A 23,652-nucleotide genomic window follows, 5' to 3' on the forward strand; every position below is an offset into this window, starting at 1 on the left:
TGCTCTTATATGTACAAGACCTGATCTTGCCTATGCTGTTGGGATTCTTAGCCAGTTTCAGGCTAATCCAGGTTTCACTCACTGGGAAGAGGTAAAATGGGTAATGCGCTATCTAAAACGAACAAAGTCATATGCTTTGACTTATCAAGCGGACAAGTTGGAATTGGTTGGTTATTCCGACTCAAATTATCAAGAATGTATTGATACCCAAAAGTCTACTTCTGGTTTTATCTTTATGTTTGGCGGAGGTGTCATTTCTTGGAAAACCAAGAAGCAAAACTGTGTCGCGCAATCAACCATGGAGGCAGAATATGTGGCTATGAACTTAGCTACAAGGGAGGTTGTCTATCTTCGCAAATTCTTGTGAAGTCTTCTAGTGGTAGACTGTGTGGAGTGACCTATTCCTCTCTTTTGTGATAATGCATCTGCTATTGCTATCACGAAAGATCCGAAGTATCACTCCAAGGCTAAACATATCAAAGGAAAATACCACTACATACGAGACATGTTGAGGAATGACAAAGTTGTTATTTATAAGATATCTTCTCCGGATAACTTAGCTGGTCCACTAACCAAGTGTTTTCCCATGACCATATTCACTTTCCATGTGGGGAACATGGGGTTGATTTGTTTATAATTGATGAGGCCAAGTGGGAGAACAATGTTTTGTATGCATTGCGGTCTCAATGATTTGTAATACTATGTATGTCATGACATTGTAATTTATATTCCATGGAATGATTTTAAAAGAATGCATATGCTTTTGTGTGATAATATGAGTACTCAGTGTATGCCTTGAGATTCAGCTTCCTTATTAGGTATGCACTTGTACGTGTATATGTGAGGGTCTCAATAGGGAATGACGGTTGAGTCTCTAAATTGTCTAGGCCAATGAGACTGCATAGGCACAGTTTTCTTTACGGCTAATACTCATGCTGGTATAGAGCTTTACCCTGAGAACCTCAGGTACTGAGTATGCTATGGACGGTGAGATGCCTTGATGTCCAGCTTTTCTATTAGGTATATACTTGTATGTAAATACGGAAGAGTCTCAATAGGAAGGTAGGGTTGGATGTCTAAATTATTCAGGCCTATGGTGCTGATTAGGCACACTTACCTTAGTGGCTAATACTCGAATTGGTACAGAGCTTTACCCTGAGTTCAAGTCTGAGTATGCTATGAATGGAGACCACTAAACTGGCAAATTTGACAAGTATAGATTTGGTTTATTCCCTAGCCTTGGATATCTAAGATATATATTGTGTAGGCCCGGGTTAACTACACATGTATTTTAAAGTGTTTAAGGTAATGCCTACGGTCATGGTATGGTTTTATGTGTCAAGATTAATTTTTCATGTTTTTTCAAAAATCGGAGTTTGAAATGGATTTGAAACCAAGTGGGAGTTTGTTGGAATTATGGTTTCAAATATATTATTTATAAAATAAAATTATCATGATATTAGAGGCGTGGGGCCCACTTCTAGATGTTTTGTCATTGAATATTCAGTACAGGGAATAATGGCCAGCACATGCCCCTATAGAGGTAGATTCATTAGGTGCATTGACTGGACACGTCCCTTGGGTATAAGGAGATGTATCTCTCTTGAGGGGATGTATCTCTCTTTAGGGGATGTATCTCTCCTAAGAGGATGTATCCTTATGAATAGTCATTAGTGTCACACCCTTTGAAAATCTATAAACTCCTCCATGGTCTTACAAGTGAGGTTAAGGTTATTTGCACACCCAGTCTGGCTGAACAGGAGCAAGCTTATCACTTGTAAACGAATTATCAAAGGTTATCTTGTACACTTTAAGTTCTACTTATATTCTTCAAGATGAAAGGTACGTTCTCTTTATTCTTCTTATTTCAATTCTATAATGTATGTATAGCTTTCGTGATAATGGAATTATGGAGGATTTAATATCTATTTCTATGATGTTTATTTTATTATTATTAGACATCAAATCTAACACATAGCTATGCATGAATGGCATAGACACTAAGCAAAACGAAAAATGAAAATTTATAGTATGGATGTTGAACTTGCATGAAGATGACTTAAGCATGCATGGGAGAGGGAAAGAAAAATCTTTGACATAAAAAAGGAAAAAAAACTCAACTTTCCAAGCACAGATTCAAACTTAAATCAAGAGAGATTGAGGCCAATTTTTTTACTGTGGTAGTTTCACTAGTTTGTAGTAGCTATATATTGTCTTCCCATGCTTCCAAATTATGAATTGGGCACCAAAATCAGGTCTTAGAATCTATGCTCTGATACCATGTCAAATTCTAAGGCTTTGGCATATAAAATATTTGGTTAGAAAGAGAAAGAGAAAGATAAGAGAAAGAAGGAGAAGAAGATAAAATAAAGGTCGTAGCTTGGTTTAAGAAGAGGATAACGTGTGAGAACGAAGAGAAAGAGAAGAGACTCTTCTTTGGGCATGGGGACGAGCTCCTCGTCACTTAAATTTATATTGAAAATTATTACATAATATCAATCTTACCGCTAGGGCTTAAAATAACGAGTAAATAAGAGTAAGTAAACAATACGGTTAAAGTTCTTTTTAATATGGTTAAACTCTATCCTTGGGTTTATCATCTCCTTTTGGTGTTTCTACACCTTCTTAGACCCAAGATTAGAAAATGGTTTAAAAAAAAAAAAAAAGGACTTCTAGAAGAGAAATCTGAACTCATTCCTCCGAACTACCAGATTGGAGAGGGCTCTTCCGCACCAAGTCCCAAAGGATCTATCCTAACTTAGTCAAAGTCTTTTATTCGCATATGAAGATAGAGGAAGAGGAAGGGCAAGAGATTAATTTCACCATGTATATCAAGCACGTCAACATTTCAATTACAGTATGTGAACTATCATACTGATACGTCAAGGAGAGTTGTCCAATTGACTTGGACCATGCACATCCTCAGCCACTTCTGATGCCATCAATGCTGTATGTGTTCAGATGTCTCAGAGTTCGTATGAGATAAAGATGAAGAACCTAAGCATGAAGTTGAGGTTTTTTATAGAGAGAGTGATATATTTCCTCAAACCAAGGAAGGACAGTGTTTAGACTCACAACCGCCAAAGTATTCTGGCTATGGGTGTGAACTCAAAGAATTGAGCTTGACTTCGCTTACTTCATTTTCTATTAGATGATCAACATGGCCAATAACATTCAACTGGACGGTATGCCATTCAACAAATCATCTTGACAATCTTGGGGCAGAAGGGAGTGGATTTGACCACAAGTACCCTTTGTTTTTCCCAAATTTCCAAATAAATTGGTCACTTGGCTTTGAAAGAGTCCGTGGGGAAAGGGCGGGGTAAGGAACCCCATGAGGTAGAGTGCTTCGCTTATGAGCATAGTCCCAACCGGGACCAAGCTGAGCAATAAGGAGAGAAAAGAAATAATTATTAAGAGAGAGAAAGAGAGAAGAAAACATATGGGTCTTCCCACCTTTCTTCTATTTGTTCTTTCTGAAGCTTTTACCGAGGACAAGGTGTGGGAAGATGGAGAGTCGTCGCACTTTTCTTCTATTGGCTGTTTCTTATGCTTTTACGAAGGATGAAAATACCCTTCGTGCATAACCCTTCTTAGTGCCAATGACCACAACTCAAAGAGTATTGAATATAGAACCAAACATATGTTCCCACAAGGGTGCTTCTAGACTTACCTGAATATGGAAAGGAGAAGGGGACGATTCCCTCATATTTAAAAAAAAAAAAAAAAACTATTATTTTCAAAACTTTAATATCATTTGTACCCTAAAATTTAACTGATTCTATTGACCATATTTGGAATTTAGCTACATTAGTAAATACAAAATCTAACAAGCCACCTTGAGAATGTGTCTAAGAGGTAGTATACAAAAATTACTCTTTTAAAATAATTAATAACTTTAAAATTTAAGTTGATGTTTTATTGTTTTTGTAACTTCTATTAACTTCTATTAACTTCTACTAACTTTAGGGAACATATTTGTGCACTAAAATTTTTATTACAAGGCCAAAATTAAAAAACCTCATCCACTTACGGTATTCAAAAATACTTCATCTAACAGAGTCATATTTTAAAATTACCCATTTAAAATAAATCTATTTACTCTACCAAATCGAGAAACAAAGGATTCTAGAGGTGATTTCAAATATCAAGTTAGCCCATTCAACCAGTACAAAAATGGCTTAAAAACACTTCTATTTTCTCCTACCCACTTCGTTGGCATATATCTTTGTAACCCCACCATAGACTCGGGGATTTCTCATCCAGGGACCTAAATCTAACAACATTTCATGCTCAATAGCCAAAGGCATCACCGGAACTTCCAACAGAAAAATGTTAAAGAGGAACTAAGCATTTAGGTTTTTTCAAAAAGAAGTCCACAAAAATGCTCTTACTACAGGCAAACTTAAAATGCGGTTTAACTAGGAAATGCTTCGATAACTAAAAAACTCATGTGATCTTACACAGTCATTAGAAGACAACTATATATCTGATCTTTAGTTCAAGAAGACACTACTGTTCCACCACAGCATATTGAAGTGGAGAAAACAAAGGTAAGGTTCATAACATTATGATTGAAAAGAAATCTTAATATAAAGCAACAAGACTTTTTATCTTCCATCCCGCTCTCACAGACTGGTATCCTCAGTTTGCCTGTCTATTCATACAAAAGTACTGCGATCAAAACTGATTTGTGGCTATGAAAAATCTAAAAATAACACCTCCATATTTCTGTTAAATACTAAAATGAACATGCAGAAGCAAATATCCAGAAACAAAGGTCCAGTCCTCAAAGGTTGCAAAATTTTGGACAATTTTCACCTCAAAGAAAGAATGTTTAATATGATCCTTTGAGATCTTGTGACATCTAATTGTCAAATGCTGTGCACATAATTATGGACATTTCATCTAAAAATTCTTCTGCCAACCGTTCTATCCTATTGAGCCAAAACAACTTCTAAAGCACTTTTCCAAGGTTAAGTAAAAGGTAATATGCCAAAACTTGGGAATTGATGAATGCCAAAACTAAGTTATTAAACCCACAAGGGTCTAGGCTGACCCAATCCATAGGAGCTCAATAACCGAAATGCCTAATGCTGAAATCTAAGCTGGCTTAATCAATGATTTTCACTCAAAATCAAGTAAATGTTTTTACCTTTTCTTAATGGCTCTTATACTAAGCTCAAATAACTCTTTCTACAACATTATAGGCACTTGATCAATAAGCCAGAAGTTCTCAGATCTGAGGAAATGCAAAAACTATAGCCTTAAACTTATCCCATCTTAAGTTAACCTAATAACATGCCATTTCTCAGAGTGTGCACTGACAACACCTCTTTTTTTTTTTTTTTTTTTGAAATGGAGACACATAACTCCTCACATGATCAAAATAAAAATCCCTAAAAAAGAAGCCATAGTATAAATCTAGATAACTCAACACAATACCCTTCAGCATGTTGCTTACTACATCATGTCATCCCAAATGTAATTAAGAAGCAAGAGATGGAGAAGCTACTCAAAGGATTTTGAAGTACTTGAAGGGTGCACCTGGAAAAGGTCTTTTGTATTCTCATAATGGGAAAATTGATGTACTAGGGTATTCTGATGCCGATTATGTTGGGTGTAAGATAGATAAACATTCTACATCAGGCTACTGTTGTTTTCTTGGAGGCAACCTGGTAAGCTGGAAAAGTAAGAAACAGATAGTTGTGGCTAGGTGCAGTGCAAAAGCCAAGTATTGAGCAATGGCTCATACAGTTAGTGAGCTTATGTGGATTAAGTTTGTGCTTCTTGAGTTTGGTTTTTCATTACATGACCCTATGGTTATGAATTGTGACCAGGCAGCCATTTTTATTGCTAGCAACTCTGTATTCCATGAGATAAGGAAACATATAGAGGTTGACTGCCAGTTCATTAGAGATGCAGTTATGCAGAGGAAAGTCGTAACTCCTTATGTAAAGTCTTCATACCAATTGGGAGATATAGTTACCAAACCTTTGGGGAGACGTGAAAAAGTATCCTTTAGTGACAAGCTGGGATTGTTTGATATCTACTCTCCAAGTTAAGGGGAGTGTTAAAATACAAGTTCAGGGGTATTTTGGCCATTTCCTATATTTTCTATATTACATTTTTCTCTTAGTAAGACTATTAGATAGAGAATTGTCTTATTTTATTTCTAGTTAAATTTTCATTCAATTTAGACATGTATTTTAGGAGATATGTAATTTTGAGTATTGAGGGGCATTTTTGTCTTTTGTAAATTTTACTTAAACCCTGATTATAAAGAAGCAGGCCTTTTTGGCTTGGATTCCAAGGCAGCAAAGGTGCCCCTCTTTCGGAAATCTTTTTCCTCTTCTATTTTCTCCCCAAATCACCTATTTTTCAAACTTGATGAAAAAAAAAAAAGCATTCGAGGTGGGGAAGTAGTGAAGCAAAAGATGGAAAAATCCATAAAAGTGCAAGCAATATGGAAAGGTTATGGACTAGAGGTGGAGGAAGATTCATGGGAAGGCCTATTGTTGCTGAAAGCATCCAAATGAAGTTAATAATTTTACCCAGAGCTAACCATTTGAAAAATAATAATTCTAATGAGTCTCAGCCTGAGGAATAGAGCCAAGAAGTGCTTTCATGGTGCTGAATTTGATCATACTACAAATAATTGTAAGCTTAAAAGGGTGATGTTTGATGAATGTGGGGAGTTTTGATTTTAAGGAGTCCCTTAGTGAAAGTTTTATGATGAAAAAGGCCAGAATGATGAGGCAGTATTATCTGGTGATGTTGGAGACCCTTGTTGGTTGTTAGAAGTTTATTCATTCTACAAGGGTCATCCAATGATTGGTTAAAGACAAATACTTTTCGTACTACATTTACTGTAGCTGGAAAAAAATTGTTGATTATAGATGGCAACAGTTGTCAAAATGCTATATATGAGGAGGTCATGCAAAAGCTTAAATTACTTAGAAAACCCTAACCAAAACCACATACATTACACTAGTTAAAAATGGGGCTGACTTGGTCATTTTCCCAATGGGAAATAGATACTTTGACAAATTACTTTGTGATATAATATAGATGGATGCATGTCATATGTTATTGGGACATCCTTGGCAATATGGTAGGCAAATTGTTCATTATAGAAGGACCAATTCTCACACCTTTTAAAAGGATGGGATAGCAATAGTTACATCCCTCTATTAGTGAGGTCACAAAGCATGGCTGGACGAGGGGTCGGTCAAGGAGTAATTTCCTCCACCAACCATCTGAGGAACGAAGTAACTCCCACTCAACGACCACTCCCTCTGATCCAGCACCTCTAGTAGGACAGCGCCCAGGAAGGGGCGAAGATCGAACCAGTCTGGGGAAGCAGCACCGGCAGCAGCAGCAACGAAAAGATAAACAACCGGAAGAAGAAGACAAGAAGGAAAAAGAATGTATTGACTCTGAAGATAGTTCAGGCGAGAGATGGCAAACTGTAATCTCGAGATCCTCACGCCGAAGGATCCTAGTGGAGGATCCGACCAGATACGAATTTCATAATGGAAAAGCAAAGCTGACTTTTCGAAAGAGGAAGGAGAAAAGTGGGGAGGCCATCCAGATTCATGCACAAGAGGGGGGGAAAAAATCATACATCTCCCTCCCGATCTCCGCAGTCAACTATTTCCTAGACATCTTCAGGAAAGTCCAATTAGGGAACATGGGAAGAAAATACAGCAGATCACTCCTCACCGGGGATCTGGAATTCCAAGTACACAGCCAGTATCATGGAGGACTTCTTCAGTGCGTCATCCACCAAAGACGTGGCCAAATGATAATGGGTATGATTTTTCTCCCACAGCTCTCCACTTCTGGAATGGGATGGAAACGCTTTGATCAAATTCTCCAGCAGCTAGCCACACCCCAAAAAATCCACTCACAACCCAGCGCTTCACACCAGTCAATTCTGTCGCTTCCACCGGATCCTCCACCAGAGAAGACTCAGGTCTACAAAACCAATTGTCCAACACCACCACCAATATCACTCCCCCAAGTTTCACCCCAAAAAAACTAGTTCTCTATATCCCTGCCAGCCCACATCGAATCTGAGGGCAAGCGCAAAATGTCCCTGGCAATGCTCTTGGAAGATCCGGAAAAAATTTTCACCAGCAAACAACTCCAAGAATGGCTGCAAAAACGAAATATCATGTCCACAGCCATCATCAAAGCTCATGAGAGGAGCTGGCTAATCAACTGTCATTCGGAGGAGGACCGCAGGAGACTACATTCACTGAAGACAGAGACTAATTCAATGATCCTCCACATGACCAATTGGAGCCCAGAACTCACAGCCCCCATCTAGAGGCAATGGGTTATCGTCAAAGGTCTTTCGGTGGAAATCCGATGTCTGCATACTCTGGAATGCCTCACAAAAGATTTCGGAGAGCTTATTTGGGCCGAAAGCCAGCCAACGCAGCTTCACAAAGAAAAAAATTTCATCCGGCCAAAATCACCGGTAAGTGATTTATAGTTTTTTCATATCTCCTGCGGAAAAACCACGATCTGGGTCTCCATGGAATTTGGAGATCTGGAAATCCTTCCGGCAGCCAACTCAGAAGAAACCTCACGAAACATAACCCAGGCTGAGCCGACCCACCAGTTGCTGACTCGGAAACATCACTCGGAGCTCAATCAAACATGGGTTCCAAAAAAAAAAAAAAAAAAATCCGACCACACAAAATCAATCCGCATATCCCGAAACAGTCCAATCAATACCACTTCACAGTAACCCTCTCAATGCCTCCGCCAAAAAAGCTTCAATCCACATAAATGCCTCCACCGAAAAAATCCCATCTCTGAAATCGCCCTTGCCCACAGTGCCAATCCCCAGTTTTCCCAAAGCATCTACAATACATCTGTCCCCAAACCCAAAATCTGACAAGATCTCTCAACCTGATCTACAGCCACATCCTTCACCTGACAAGGGGATTCTCATTACTTCTCCATGCTCACCTCCATCGCCGTCACACTCTACCTCACCTCGACACAAAAACCAAAAAAAGAAACACTTTCCCCCCACACACCTATCTCTCCATTTACCAAAAACCATCACCACCCTCTCAAATCAATGGTATTTCCAATGCCCCTCCGATCTGGCAACCTCAAGCCCCGCACCGTACTTCTTCACATAAAAAAACACCTTTTCAACCATCAAATCCACAGCCGTAGACCACATCAATTCCCAAAACCCCTCAGTCCACATCACGCCGCCGCCCTGTCCTTTCATTTCTACATCACCCCCTTCCCCTCCGCCGCCCCTCGATTCCCGAAGCAGTACCACTCGCCTGTCATACGTCAACCTCTCAGTCCACATCACGCCGCCCTCCCGTCCTTTCATATTTAAATCCCTCCCCTCCCCTCCGCCACCTAAGGCTCTCGTTTCCCGAAGCCGTACCCCTAGCCTGACATACACAAACTCTCCCCCATCCCACGGCTTCTCTACCTCGATAAATCCCCTTTCCTCCCCACTCTCACCCACATTCTTGGCTCCTTCCCGAGGATTACCTCCTGAGACACCCCCCCCCCCCCCCCCATCTCAAACCTTCCACATCAACTCTCCCAGCATCCCGCTCCTCTCGCCGTCCCATCAGACCCTCTCTCTCTGACACAAACCTCCCTATATACGGCCACCCCTCGAGCCCCGCTAAGCCCATCCCTCCTCTCCAATGAATCCACCTGGAATTTAACCCCCCTTTTTACTCCCCTCCCCCCTTTTATATTCACTCTCCCACTATCCTCTGCCCCACCCCCCTTCGTATTATCTTCCCCCACTCGGACACCATGGAAAACCCAACCCCTCCCCTGCACACCAATACTGGAAAACAAATCGACAACACCCCTTACTGGTATACCTATTCCAGAAAAAAGAAAGAAGGGAAAAATAAAGCCAAAATCAGCAACCCCGCACCTTCCGAAAAAAACACTGACAAAGATAAAATACCCCCCCCCCCCCCCCCCCCCTCCTGTCCATCCATTGGAATTCCCCCCTGCTTTCCCCTCTGGAATCCCTCCAATTTGGTCCGACCTCCCCCCAACTATAACCTCTAAATCTACCCCAACCAAGACCTTCACTCCCAATCCACGGGATGAGCTCCTCCTGTTTTTGCTGGAACAGGAACAAGACTTTCCACGGGAGGAATTTTCAGAAATGACGGAGCTCGCCAACATCTTCTGTGTGGGCTACTCTGAAGCTGGAGCCATGGCGCGGAATATCAACACCCACCGTTCCCCATGATCGTTCTATCATGGAATGTTACAGGTCTTGGCTCTCTGGCCAAGCGAGCCCTCATCAGAGCGGCGCTTTTTTATGTTAAGCCAAAAATTGCTATTCTTCTTGAAACTAAGATACAGTCTTTTGATTACTCAATTGTTTGTAATTTATGGTATGACACCAACCCAGCGTGGGCTAATGTGGGTGCAATTGGCCATTCTGGTGGCATAATTGTCAACTGGGATCCAACTGCTTTTGATGCTATTTCCGTCATTCCGGGGCAATACTCAATCAGTCTCCAGCACCTGGATCACAACCTCGATACTTCTTGGGCGCTAGCCGGCATATATGGGCCAACTCGTTACCGTGACCGAGCATCTTTCTAGGTGGAAGTCTTTCAGCTTGTCCAATTGTGGGAACTCCCTTGGCTCATTGGAGGAGACTTCAATGCTACTTTACTTTGCTCTGACAAAAGTCCTCCTGCCTCCCAAACCTCATCAACCATGAGAGCTTTTTCTGATTTTATCAATAGTCTTGCTCTCTCCGAGGCTCCTCTCTCGGGGAAAAAAATCACCTGGACAAATTGTCAGAATCCCCCTATTTTGTCTAAATTGGACAGAATTTTTGTCAATATAGAATGGAACCTCCTCCTTCCCAACGCCTCTGGCCAAGTCCTAAACAAAATAGGATCTGACCATTGGCCTATCCAACTCAATTCTCGGCCAGTTACGTGGGAAAGATCTCCCTTTCAGTTTGAGAACGCCTGGTTATTAACCGAGGCTTTCATCCCTTCTTTGAAATCATGGTGGCTCGAATTAGAAAATCATCCGAATCCGGGTTGGGCCCTCCCTCGGAAACTCAAAGCCCTCAAGACAAAGATCAAAATGTGGGATAAAAATCACCGAATTTCTGCTGCTTCCCAGAAAGATTCGATTCGCCACCGCATTTCTGAGCTGGATCTACTAGAGGAATAGAGGTTAATCTCTCCTACTGATTTACTGATTAGAAATAATTTAAATTCTGAATATCTTACGTTTCTTCGTTCTAAATCTGTCCGTTGGAAACAACATTCAAGATTTCGTTGGATGGCTGAAGGTGATGGAAATACAAAGTTTTTCCATTCCATCGCCTCAGCCAGGAGGAAGACTAACCGTATCACTGCTCTCTGTAATGGAGACCAAGTGGTAACGGATAGTGCCTCCATTTCTAACCTTTTGGTGAAGTATTTCTCAGAGCTATATTCAGAAGTCTGTTTCAGAAAACCAAAAATCCATCAGCTCGACTTCGAGCGCATCTCAGCTGAAGACGCTGCTGATCTTGAAAAACCATTCTCCTCAGAAGAAATTGAACGGGCTGTCCTTGGCCTTCCTAAAGATAAAGCCCCCGGACCAGATGGCTTTAATGGTGAGTTTTATCATTATTTTTGGGACCTGTTAAAAAATGATGTTTGTGCCCTCATCCACAATTTTCACCAAATGGGAATAACTCACTCTGGAATCGGTGCATCTTTTATTGCACTTATTCCTAAAAAAACTAATTCGGAGGTTCCTAAAGATTTTTGCCCTATTAGTCTCATTTCCAATTCATATAAAATTATTGGGCGTCTATTGGCTAATCAGCTAAAAGTTGTCCTTTACAAGGTAATTAATCCTTGTCAAAGTGCTTTTATCTGAGACAGAAACATCCTGGACTCTTCTCTAACAGCTCATGAACTCCTTGATTCTTTCAAAAAAATTTCCCTTCCAAGGTTTGTTCTGAAAATTGATTTTGAGAAAGCTTTTGATCGGGTTGATTGGAAACTGGTGGACTATCTTTTTGACCATATGGGTTTTGGCACAAGATGGAAATTCTGGATGAGGAGCTGTATTTCCCCTCCTTATTCTGTCTTGGTAAATGGGAAACCTCGAGGCTATTTCAAAGCTTCTAGGGGGATAAGACAAGGCGACCCCCTTTCTCCATTTATTTTTACTCTCATTGGATAATACCTTACCTCTATGATCCGGTTTGCTAAACGTTCGGGTTGGCTCAGTCCTTTTTTTCTGATACATACCAAGACGTTCCCATTCTTCAGTTTGCTGATGATTCTATCTTTTTTGGAGGGTTCATGAGACAAATCAAACACATGAAAGCAATTTTGAACATCTTTGAATTGACGTTTGGTCAAAAGATAAGCTGGGAAAAAACATCAATTTTTGGATTTAATATTAAAGCCTCTATTCTCAGCTCAATGGCGAACTATCTGGGTTGTAAGGTAGCGTCCGTTCCGAGTACATATCTGGGCTTACCTTTGACTCCACTCTTGCCTTCAAAAAACTCCTGGTTTCCGGTTGTTGAGAGGCTTGAGAAGCGTCTGGCTTCTTGGAAAGGAAAATTTTTATCCAAAGCTGGTAAACTGGTTCTTATCAAATCTTGCCTTCATAGAATCCCATCCTATTTTTTATCTTTGTACCATTGTCCAGCATCTATTCGGGATAGAATTGAATTGTTGAAAAGAAGATTCCTATGGGATGGGCCAAATGGGGAAAAAAAGTTTAATCTTGTAAAATGGGTAGATGTTTGTAAACCAATTGTAATGGGGGGGCCTCGGGATTCGGGACATTGCTACCACAAACAAGGCTCTGCTCTTAAAGTGGATTTAGAAGTTCAACATGCAACCCAATCTACTGTGGTGCCGAATGGTTGCAATTAAATCCGGAACAGATAATGGCTGGTGGACGGACGAGGGAAGATTTTACAAGTTATCTCCCATTTGGAAGAAAATTGCCAAACTCTTACCTACCTTCAAATCTGCCGTCAAATGCTACATTGGCAGCAGTACAGATACTCTATTCTGGTCGGATTGGTGGATAGGGTCTAGTTGTTTAAAGGAAAGTCATCCTCGATTATACCAACTGTCAAGATCTCGTAGCTCAATGATTTCTGACCATTGGCAATCTTCGGGCGGCTGGAATCTTCATCTCAGGCGAGCATTGAATGACTCTGAAGCTGTTGAAGCCACCTGTCTGGTCAATTTGCTTTCTGGTGTGACCTTAAAAAGCTCTACCGATACACTCATTTGGACGCCCAACAAACAAGGTATATTTCTCTACTGCTTCAACGTACCATCACACGATTTCATACCCGCCTCCCCACGCAGAACATCCTGTTGCTTTTGCATGGTCGCTCCCGATTCCTCCTCGCATTAAGTTTTTCATCTGGACGGTATGTCGTAAGAAAATCTTAACTTCTGACGCTTTGCAAAGACGAGGCATTAATACTCCTAATCCAGAATGCCCATTTTGCAACACATCTCCTGAAACAGCAGATCACACGCTTCTACACTGCGAATATGCTCATAAGATTTGGACTGAATTAATGGACAAAATCGGTTTATTATATTGCCCTTCGCCAGATTTGCAAAACACTATCTTAACTTTGGTTAGCTCTCGTCTTTCGAAGTTGGGGAAAATTTTGATCTCTTGTTGTGTTGGGCACATTGCGTGGAATTTATGGAAAGAAAGAAACAATCGTAAATTCAATCAGAAAGTTATCCCTCGGAATATTCTTTGTGAACAGATCGTCGGTCAAGTTAGCTCTTGGGTTCTCCTTCGCAAAGAATTCTGTAATTTAAGAGCAACAAACATGCGAGAAAATTGGCGAAATGTTGCGGGTATGTCTTTTCCATCGAAGGTTCCTATTATGGTTGAATGGACCAAACCTCCTCCTGGACACTTTAAACTCAATTTTGATGGAAGTGCTCTCGGGTGTCCGGGGCCAGCTGGTTTTGGCGGAGTAATTCACGATGATCAAGCGAATCTTCTCTTCACTTATGCAGGTCCAATTGGAGTATCTGACTCTACTTGTGCGGAATTGCATGGTTTGTTCAACGGACTGAAGTTCTTCAAACAAAAAAAGTAGGGTGCTCTCTTGGTTGAAGGGGATTCTCAAGTCATTATAAACTGGTGCTCCAAGCCATCAAAACCTCCTTGGCGTCATTGGGAGATTTTTTATGAAATTTGTAATTTAACTTCTGGTTTACAATACACTTGGAAACATGTTCCAAGATCTGCTAATCACTTAGCCGATGCTCAAGCGAAAAAAGGCATTACCCTCCAACATCTTGTTGTGGAGGAAATGTCTTTTTAGCTTCTAGGTATATAATTTTTCTTTTTAAATACATTCACACATCCTCTCAAAAAAAAAAAAAAAAATAGTTACTTCCCTCTCGTCTACAAAAAAAGACTCCACCTTCAAGTGAATTGGCATACTATATATTAAATAAAGTGGACTTAGAACGAGAATTGGATGATGCTGGGTTTTGCATTATGGTCTTTATGAAGCTTTAGAGCATGATTTCAAATGTAGTTACAGAACTGCTAGAAGAGCTCCACGATGTCTTTCCCAATAATTAACCTGCAGGTTTACCACCTCTTACATACATACAACATCAAACTGACCCTGTCTCTAGGGCTGCTTTACAAAACAAGCCATATCATCACATGGGTCCAAAAGAACATGAGAAATCGCAAAGACAAGGTAGAGTTATTAAAAAAAGGGTATATCCAAACCTAGCCTTAGTACTTGTACAACTTTTTTGGTTCCAAAAACATATGATACTTAAAGAATGTGCATTGGCAATCAAGCTATCAATCAGATCACTGTAAAATATACCTTTTTCTTATTCTACGCCTTGATGACATGTTGAATCAACTATATGGGCCACAGATCTTTTCAAAAGTAGATCTAAAAAGTGGATGCCATCAAATAAGGATCAAATCAAACGATGCATGGAATATGGCATTCAAAATAAGGAAATATTTATGTGAGTGGTTGGTCATGTTATTTGGCCTTTCTAATGCTCCTTCAACATTCATGCAAACAAGGATACAACTTCTAAAACACTTAATCAGGAGGATTATATATTTTGATGATATTTTAGTTTTTAGTGCCACTACTAACAAACACTAGTTTTGTGGAGGATGATATTTTGGGAACTTCCAGAAATGAAGTTTCATGATCCCAAAGGTAATATTCTTGGTGTATGAAGTATCTAGAGGAGTTAAGAGTCAATGACAGCAAGGTTCAAGCTATTTGCTGAGTGGACTAAACATTTCGTGGCCTTGCTTCCTTGTACCTTCAGTTCATCAAAGATTTTAACACCATCAAGAACACTAACTGATTGTTTGAAGGCAAAAGACAAGTTCTTATGGAATCAAGAGGCACAATATGCATTTAAATCAACCAATCAAGGCAAGGTTGATGGTGATACGAACCCAAGCTCCAAGAGTGATGAAACACTAGGGTTGTCAACAGGAAATGGGTATACAGCTGGAAGATGAGTGGGTTTATGGAAGATTTTGTTGCTCTACTTTTACCAACTACAAGCAAGCTAAAAGAACAAAACTAAAGACTGAGGACACGTGCCCTCCCTCCAGCCATTCTTTTCTATTTATAATAGAAAAATAAGACAATAAAACTAGGACTCAATTCTGAAACTAAAGTAGAATGAAACTAGGAGATTACTAAGCTAAGAAAGTCTAATCTAACAATGACTTAGAAACTAAGAAACATGCTATAACCTACTAGGAAATAACCAACAAGAGGTTCCCTAAATAAGGAAGCTCCCCAATTAGGGAGGCTTCCAAGTTGGCGCCACCCTGGGAACAAGTTTCCTAGGTGGGACCTTCTTGGAAGGTGCCTGGCCAAGTGGCACCAACTAGGAGGAAGTTTCACGGTGGCTGGTCCCCCCTTGAGCATCCCAAATTACAAAACAACCCCTAATGCTGAGTGACAAGCATATTTTGATAAATTCCAGAATCCATTATTCTCGAGGTTTAAGTGAAAGAGTGTGTGAGAGAAAAAGGTAGTAGAAGAAAGAGAGAGAAAAAAAAAAAGATGTTAGGAATTAGACGCCCTTATTCAATACTAGCGAGAGTAATAATAATCGCAGAAGAAGAAATAATCAAGCACAAAAAATACAAGATTTATACAGGTTGGCCTCAAGGTGAGACTACGTCCTATCTTCAACCGTTGCAATAATTCACTATGATGATGAAACAGTTTATAAGAGAAATCGCACACACCCAAGCATGCCGACTCTGTGTAAAGCGTTAATTAGACTCCACAACTTAACAATCTCCCACTTGGAGACTAATCCATCATCAATAGCTCCTTTGCAGCAACAACAACTTCTCAATCTTTAGAAGTTCAACTAAAGTTGCACACAACTTTAGTTTCTCAATCGCAGTCTCCGTCAACATATCAGCCGGATTTTGACTCCCTTGAATCTTCTACGTGTTAAGACTCCATCCTCCAGAGCTGATCTAATGAAGTGATAAAGTACGTGTATGTGCTTTGTTTTGGCATGATAAATAGGGTTCTTTGCTAAATGAATAGCACTCTGATTGTCACAATACAACATATTATTCCCATGTTTGATCCCTAATTCTTCCAAGAAGGACTGCAACCATACCATCTCTTTGCTAGCTTCGGTCACGGTGACATATTCTGCCTCAGTAGTAGAAAGAGCAACTATTTTCTGCAACTTAGAGACTCAATTAATTGTTGTTCCACCCAATGTGTATACATATCCAATGGTACTTTTCCTGCCATCAATGTCTCCAGCCATGTCAGTATCTACATAACCCTGTAATCCCAAGTCTGACTTTCTAAAACATAAGGCTGAGTCTGTAGTGCCTCTCAAATACATAAGAATCCACTTCACTGCTTCCCAATGTTGTTTACCTGGATTACTCATATATTTACTCATAACTCCCACTACATGAGCTATGTCTGGTCTAGTGCACACCATGGCATATATGAGACTGCCAATAGCAGAAGTATAAGGCACATTGACCATGTAGGCTTACTCCTGATCTGTAGAAGTTAACTACTCCTTAGATGGCCTAAAGTGACTAGCCAAAGGAGTACTCATTGATTTTGCACCATTCATGTTGAACCTGCTCAACACCTTCACATATTCTTCTTGGGACAGTTTCAAGACATCAGTATCCCTAGAAATCCTCATCCCAATTATTTGTTTTAAAGCACCCAAATCCTTCATTGCAAACTCCTTGGACAACTCCATTTTCAACCATGTTTGCAAGCACCTGCAATCAACATGTCATCAACATATAGCAGTAAAATGATGTAGGAGTCATCAAGGTTTTTCACATAACAACAATGATCCGTTTGGCACCTCAAGAAACCAATAGTACTCATAAAGATGTCAAACTTCTGATACCACCGTCTTAGAGCCTGTTTAAGACCATAGAAGTTCTTTTGAAGTTTGAACACCATTATCTCCTTTCCTTGTGCTTTGAAACCCTATTGTTGCGTAATGTAAATTTCTTCCTCCAAATGACCATGAAGAAAAGTTGTATTTACATCCAACTACTCTAAGTGCAAGTCTTCATTTGCCACTAGTCCAAACATTGTTCTAATAGTAGTCAATTTCACTACTGGAGAAAAATCTCAGTGTAGTCAATGTCTTCTTTTTGTTGAAAGCCCTTTACAACCAGTTGTGCCTTGTACCACTTGCTGCCATCATGTTCATCTTTTATTCGATAAACCCATTTATTCTGCAAAGCCTTCTTCTGTTTTGGTAACTCGGTCAACTACCATGTCTGATTGGATAACAGTGAATTCATCTCATCCCTCATGGCCAACTCCCACTTGGTTGATTCATCAACTTGCACGGCTTCCTCATAACTCTCTGGTTCACCTTTATCAATCAACAGAATATAATTCAACTCAAGGGAGTATCTCTGTGGTGGTCGATCCGCGTGTCGACTCTCTGTAAGGCGTTAATTAGATTCCACAACTTAACAAGAGAAAAGAAGAAGAAGAAGAAGAAGAACTCAAAGGGAAAATAAATAAAGAATAAGAAAGATAAAAGACATCTTGAATAAATAGGAGCTCAGAAGGTAAGTTTAACTATCCCCCTCAAGCAAGTGCATAAACATCAAAAACACCTAACTTGGAGCATGAATTGTGAATAAAGGTCGCGATCCTTGGTAAAGAGGTCTAAAAGTTGATTATTTGGAGGAATATAATGCATGCTAATAACACTGGCTTGAAACTTCTCCCAAACAAAGCAACAATTAATTTTGAATGTGCTTAGTCACTTATAGAAGATTGGATTAGTAGCAATATGAACAGCTACCTAGTTGTCATAATGAAGTTGTTAGGAGTATGGGAGGAAAAATTAAACCTCGTTAGCAAGGATTTGAGCCATAGCATTTCACTTACAACATGAGCAATAGCCCAGTATTCAGCCTTTATGCTGGATCATGCTATAATTTTTTTTCTTACTGCTCCAGGTAATCAAATTGCCACCAACCATTGTTTAATTGCTAGCAGTAGACTTTTTGTCATCTGAGAGCCAGCCCAGTTGACATCTACAAATCCTTCAATATTAACATGTCCATGATTTTTATATAACAATCCTTGACTTGGACTCTTCTTGAGAAATCATAAAATTCTTTCTAATGCCGATCAATGTGACATTTGAGGATGATGCATGAACTAACTAGCCACACTCACTACAGAAGAAATATTTGACTGTGTCACTATGAGATATATTAGTTTACCAATCAATCACAGAAAATTCCCCACATCTTCCTCATGGCCTTCTTCAACACGCAGTTAACATTCAAATCCTCAGGAACATCACGAGGTTGACACCTAAGCATGGTGGTTTTTTCTAATAAATCTAACACATACTTTCAGTGAGATAGAATAATATCATACCTAGATTGCAACATGTCAATCCCAAAGAAGTATTTCAGCCCCTACATCTTTAGTTTGAAACACTTTGCTAAGTCCCTCCTTTGTTTGTTGAATTCCAACCTTATCTCTCCCAGTTAGCATTATATATGAACTACACCTCGAGTAGTACGCTTCACAAAGATAGAGTGATCAACTTCACACCTCTTAAAACCAAAACCGATAATCACTTTATTTTGAACTTTTCAAGTTATGCTTGTTGGTATTGCTTTAATCATAAATAGAATTTCAAAGCCTACAAACCTTCTCCCCCTCTACCATGTAACCAGGTGATTGAAACATATTAACTTCTTCATAAAAATCCCCATTAAGAAAGGTTTTTTTAATATCTAACTTTTGAAGTTCCCAATTAAAAATTGCAGCAATAGAAATCAAAACAAGTACCAAAGTAAGTTTAGCAACCGGGGAAAATGTCTCTTCACAGTCAATGCCATATGTGTAACCTTTGCAAACCAACCTGGCCTTAAGACAAGCAATACTACTATCAATCACCGTAAAAACCATTTGTAAACCACAATTTTTTTTTCATGTGGCAACGAGGTCAAGTCCCATGTGGTGTTCTCATATAAATTGTCATCTCCTCCTCCATGGCTACTCTCCAACGCGAATTGTGTAGAGCCACTTGATAGTCTTTGGGAAGATAAACAAAAGAAATAGCTGCTAAGAAAAAAAAAGAACTAGAAGACAACCGATGAATTAGACATAAAGTTAGATATGGGATGAGAAGTAGAAGACCTTGATTAAACACATGATGCTCTCTCCGGATGGCTATTGGTCAAGTGTCATACTGTAGCCCAAAAGGAGCAAGTGGAGAAGGAGAACTAGCCTTAGAGTTAGCAGACAACTCGAGTGATTGGTCAACGTATGGAAATGAAGGCTCAAAAGCTTCTTCAAGCGATTGTGTCAATGGCTGGTCCAGTGGCATGAGAGGTCTAGGCATCCTTACAAATGGAGTAAAACCATGGGGAGAGGAACCAATCCAAGAATAGAATGCTTTGTCTTCAAAAAATGTGACATCTATAGAAACACAGGTTCAACACAACCCTAGATAGAGCACATATCCCTTTTGATTTTTAGAGTAACCAACAAACACACATTTTAAGGCTTTGGGATCAAGCTTTTTATGACTACGGCTGAAGTCATGGACAATACTAATACATCTGAATGCTTTAGGAGGAAGTGGAAAAGATTTAAATTAGGAAAAGTTTGGAAAGAGGGGATGCATTATTCAAAACAAGAAAGGGCATCCGATGAATGACAAAACATGTTGTGAGTACCACATGAGGCCAATAATATTGGGAAACGTTCATGAACAGCAATAGGGCTCGTGCAACCTCTAAAAAGTGTCTATTTTTACGTTCGGTTCCACTGTTTTGCTGAGATGTATAGGTACAAAAAGTTTACTGAAGAATGCCTTTATTTTCTTTAAGAGATATTCATTTGCATTATTGGATCAAAACATTTGGACTTTTTTCTGAAATTGGCTTTCAGCCATGGCATAGATTGATGTAAAAATATCAAACACCTCAAAACGATCTCTCATTAAAAACAACCAAGTAACTCATGTATAATCATCTACAAATATGACAAAACAACAAGACTGGGCAATTTTAAAAACTTGTATCGATCTCCATACATCAGAGTCGATTAAAGATAAAAGACTAAAACTAGCCCTTTTCAGGAAGAGAAGGGAACACACTTCTACGATCTTTATTTAACTAGCAAAACTCACCAGAGAAACTTTTACAAAATGCAAGTAAATAATAAGAGATTGTAACATGGACAAAAATGGATGACCTAGCTTATGGAAGCATTGAATTGTTTTGTTGATCTGAGGTTGCAAGTGCTTAACTGACCTCATTATCCAGATAATAGAGTCCTCCTTGTCTATAGCATCCACCAATCATCCATTTAAACTAGTTGTCCTGAAAAACACAATGAGTAGAAAAATAAAGGTTATAAACAACTGGGTGAGAATTTGAGTAGTAAATATTATATTTTATTTTTAAGAGTGAGTAGTAAATATTATATTTTATTTGCATATTATAAAAGCAAAATTTATTGAAGTATTTTTTATATATTAATTAAATAATTAAACTTAATTTAAAATTTTAATTATTTAATTATTTATTAATTCAGACAAGTTAAGCTCTATATTAACTTATTAATCGAAAATTTAAATAAAACTATCTTATAAAAGTTAAATCTATTAGAGTATTTTATTAATAAAAAAAATTTGTACTTTCCACTATACTTCTCACTATACACTAACACAAAAAAATTATTTTACACTATATTTTTCATTGCACACACTAACACAAAAAAAGTAACTCACTTTGACTTTTACTTTCACTAGGTAATTCACTTTCAAAGTATCGTAACCACCCTAGAATTGAGAATATATTGGTTGAAGAACAACCATAGAAGGGGATGTGAAGCAAAGACAACAGATCATTAACTCCCATTCGTTTGAGTGTTAATCAGTAGGCAAAAAGAAAATAATCTGTCACATCAAATTGAGAACACACAAGAGAATACACTTTATGCTCAACAAATTTGACTAACTACACATGAAAATTATAGTTTATCAGATTATTAGCTAGTACATAGATGAGGCAAACAAATCAAGAACGTGACGGCAAGCTCAGAGCCAGAATTATGTGCACTTCACTATCCCCGACAATGATCAAAATACAACAAATCTAAGACAAAGTATTTCTGCTTTTAGCTTGTGTCTTCAAGTCCCTTCTCCTTGAAAAATAACCTGACAATTTCACTCCGGAAAGTGAAGCTACGGAGCGAAATTTTCTAAGCAAACGAATCAAAGTGTGGATAAAAAGCGAAAACAAAACGTACAGTTGCTCAATGTGTTTTTCTTCGTTGCGGTTGCCTCTCCGTGACTAGCCGATAAATCCAGTATACCTAAGAGATAAATTAAAGACAATTAAATAAATAAGAAATTAAATTAGAGAAAAAAAATGACATTCTGTAAGAGATAACGTTGGTTACCAAGGCAAGAACGTGGACGGCAAAGAGAATAACTACGAGAAAAGGAAGGGCATCGAAAAACCAGGGCCGCAGTCCGGGCTGCTCCGCCATTAGCACCTTACCAGTTCACCTAGTGCAGAGAGTTTCCGTTCTCAACATTCTAGAAATTCTTCGGTCTCGGACCCAAGAACCTTTGCCGGCGCTCCATTTGACTGGAGTGCGCATAATACTCAAAAGTAAATAAAACCTAATACAGTACATAATTGACCTTTGTAACCTAATACATAGTCAAAATTTATTGGATATCCTGATGTAAAATCCACGGAACTTTGAAATATGAAGTCATGTACTCACCCTCCATTTGGAATGTCTGATGTATCAAAGGTGCACACCCTCCATTTGGAATGTCTGATGTATCAAAGGTGCGTACCCACCCTCCATTTGGAATGTCTAATGTATATCAAAGGTGCACCATATGTATTGTACCCACCCTCCATTTGGAATGTCTGATGTATATCAAAGGTGCACCATATGTAATGTACCCACCCTCCATTTGGAATGTCTGATGTATCAAAGGTGCACACCCTCTATTTGGAATGTCTGATGTATATCAAAGGTGCACCATATGTAATGTACCCACCCTCCATTTGGAATGTCTTATGTATATCAAAGGTGCACCATAAGTAATGTACCCACCCTCCATTTGGAATGTCTGATGTATATCAAAGGTGCACCATATGTAATGTACCCACCCTCCATTTGGAATGTCTGATGTATATCAAAGGTGCACCATATGTAATGTACCCAAGATTATTATATAACTATTAATATTAGTGTCATTTTTATTATTATTAATACCATAATAAAGCTATATTATATTTTTATCATTAAATTATAGAATTATTTTTTATTACTATTATTATTATTATTATTTCTATTTAAAAAAAGCGTTAGTAACATATTTTATAATTATGTAGATGAGTGGCACTACTTGTAATTTTTGTAACTTTATATCCCTTTTTTTCCACTTTATCAGGTTCCTAACTCTCAATTATAAACATGAGCTCCCTTGTGTGTGTGAGGAACCTTCCTCAAGGCTCAAGCTCTCTTCACCGGTCTCCTCTTCTTTTCTCTTCTTCTCTTCTCCTCTTTCTCTTACCCTAGTCTCTTCTAGACATGAAGCCCTAAAATTTAACATTGTATTAGAGTAAAGATTCCAGTATTATTTTCATTAGTTACTCAAAAGTAAAACAAAGTTGAAGGTTTGAAGGCTTCAAAGGGTATGTCCTCATCAACTCAAAAGGGCAAGAAAAAAATTTCAACAGGTCTCTTATTCAAATCAGGTTCCAAAGTCATCATTTTCCATGTTTTGAACTATCAATAGTTCATGTTTATACTTCCCTTGATGTCCTTCAAATTAGAATTCCATGTTTCTTTTAAAAAAATCGTTTATGAGGCCTACATGAAAGCTAAAATCTAAGTTTTTTATTAGTTCATCATATGGGTTCAAAATAGTGTTAAATTGATGCCATAATTTTGAAAAAATCCTCTTATTGAATTCAGATTATAATTTATAGTTTATATGTGTTTTATAAATTCTGAATCATCAAACCATAAGTTAGGGTTTCAAGTTCTGGATGAAAAGTTGTTGTTTT

The 23,652-nt window shown here is 38.7% G+C and overlaps 1 long non-coding RNA gene across 3 annotated transcripts; it reads right to left on the reverse strand.

The window, feature by feature from the left end:
• Positions 1-4,367: 4,367 nt before the first annotated feature.
• LOC137942057 (uncharacterized) lies at positions 4,368-22,252 on the reverse strand. Of its 3 annotated transcripts, none has more exons than XR_011110472.1 (4): positions 22,019-22,252; positions 21,866-21,931; positions 20,866-20,934; positions 4,368-4,653 (listed from the first exon to the last, which is right to left on the reverse strand). It is a non-coding gene; the product is annotated as an uncharacterized lncRNA (long non-coding RNA). The 3 variants fall into 3 exon arrangements; XR_011110471.1 differs by having other exon boundaries at positions 4,368-4,657; XR_011110470.1 differs by lacking the exon at positions 4,368-4,653 and having other exon boundaries at positions 20,519-20,934; positions 22,019-22,237.
• Positions 22,253-23,652: the final 1,400 nt, after the last annotated feature.

The sequence above is a fragment of the Aristolochia californica genome, unplaced genomic scaffold, assembly GCF_029961685.1.
Source record: "Aristolochia californica isolate CCGP_79_NKW_82.1479 unplaced genomic scaffold, dmAriCali1.0.hap1 SCAF_9, whole genome shotgun sequence".
Taxonomy (NCBI): Eukaryota; Viridiplantae; Streptophyta; class Magnoliopsida; order Piperales; family Aristolochiaceae; genus Aristolochia; species Aristolochia californica.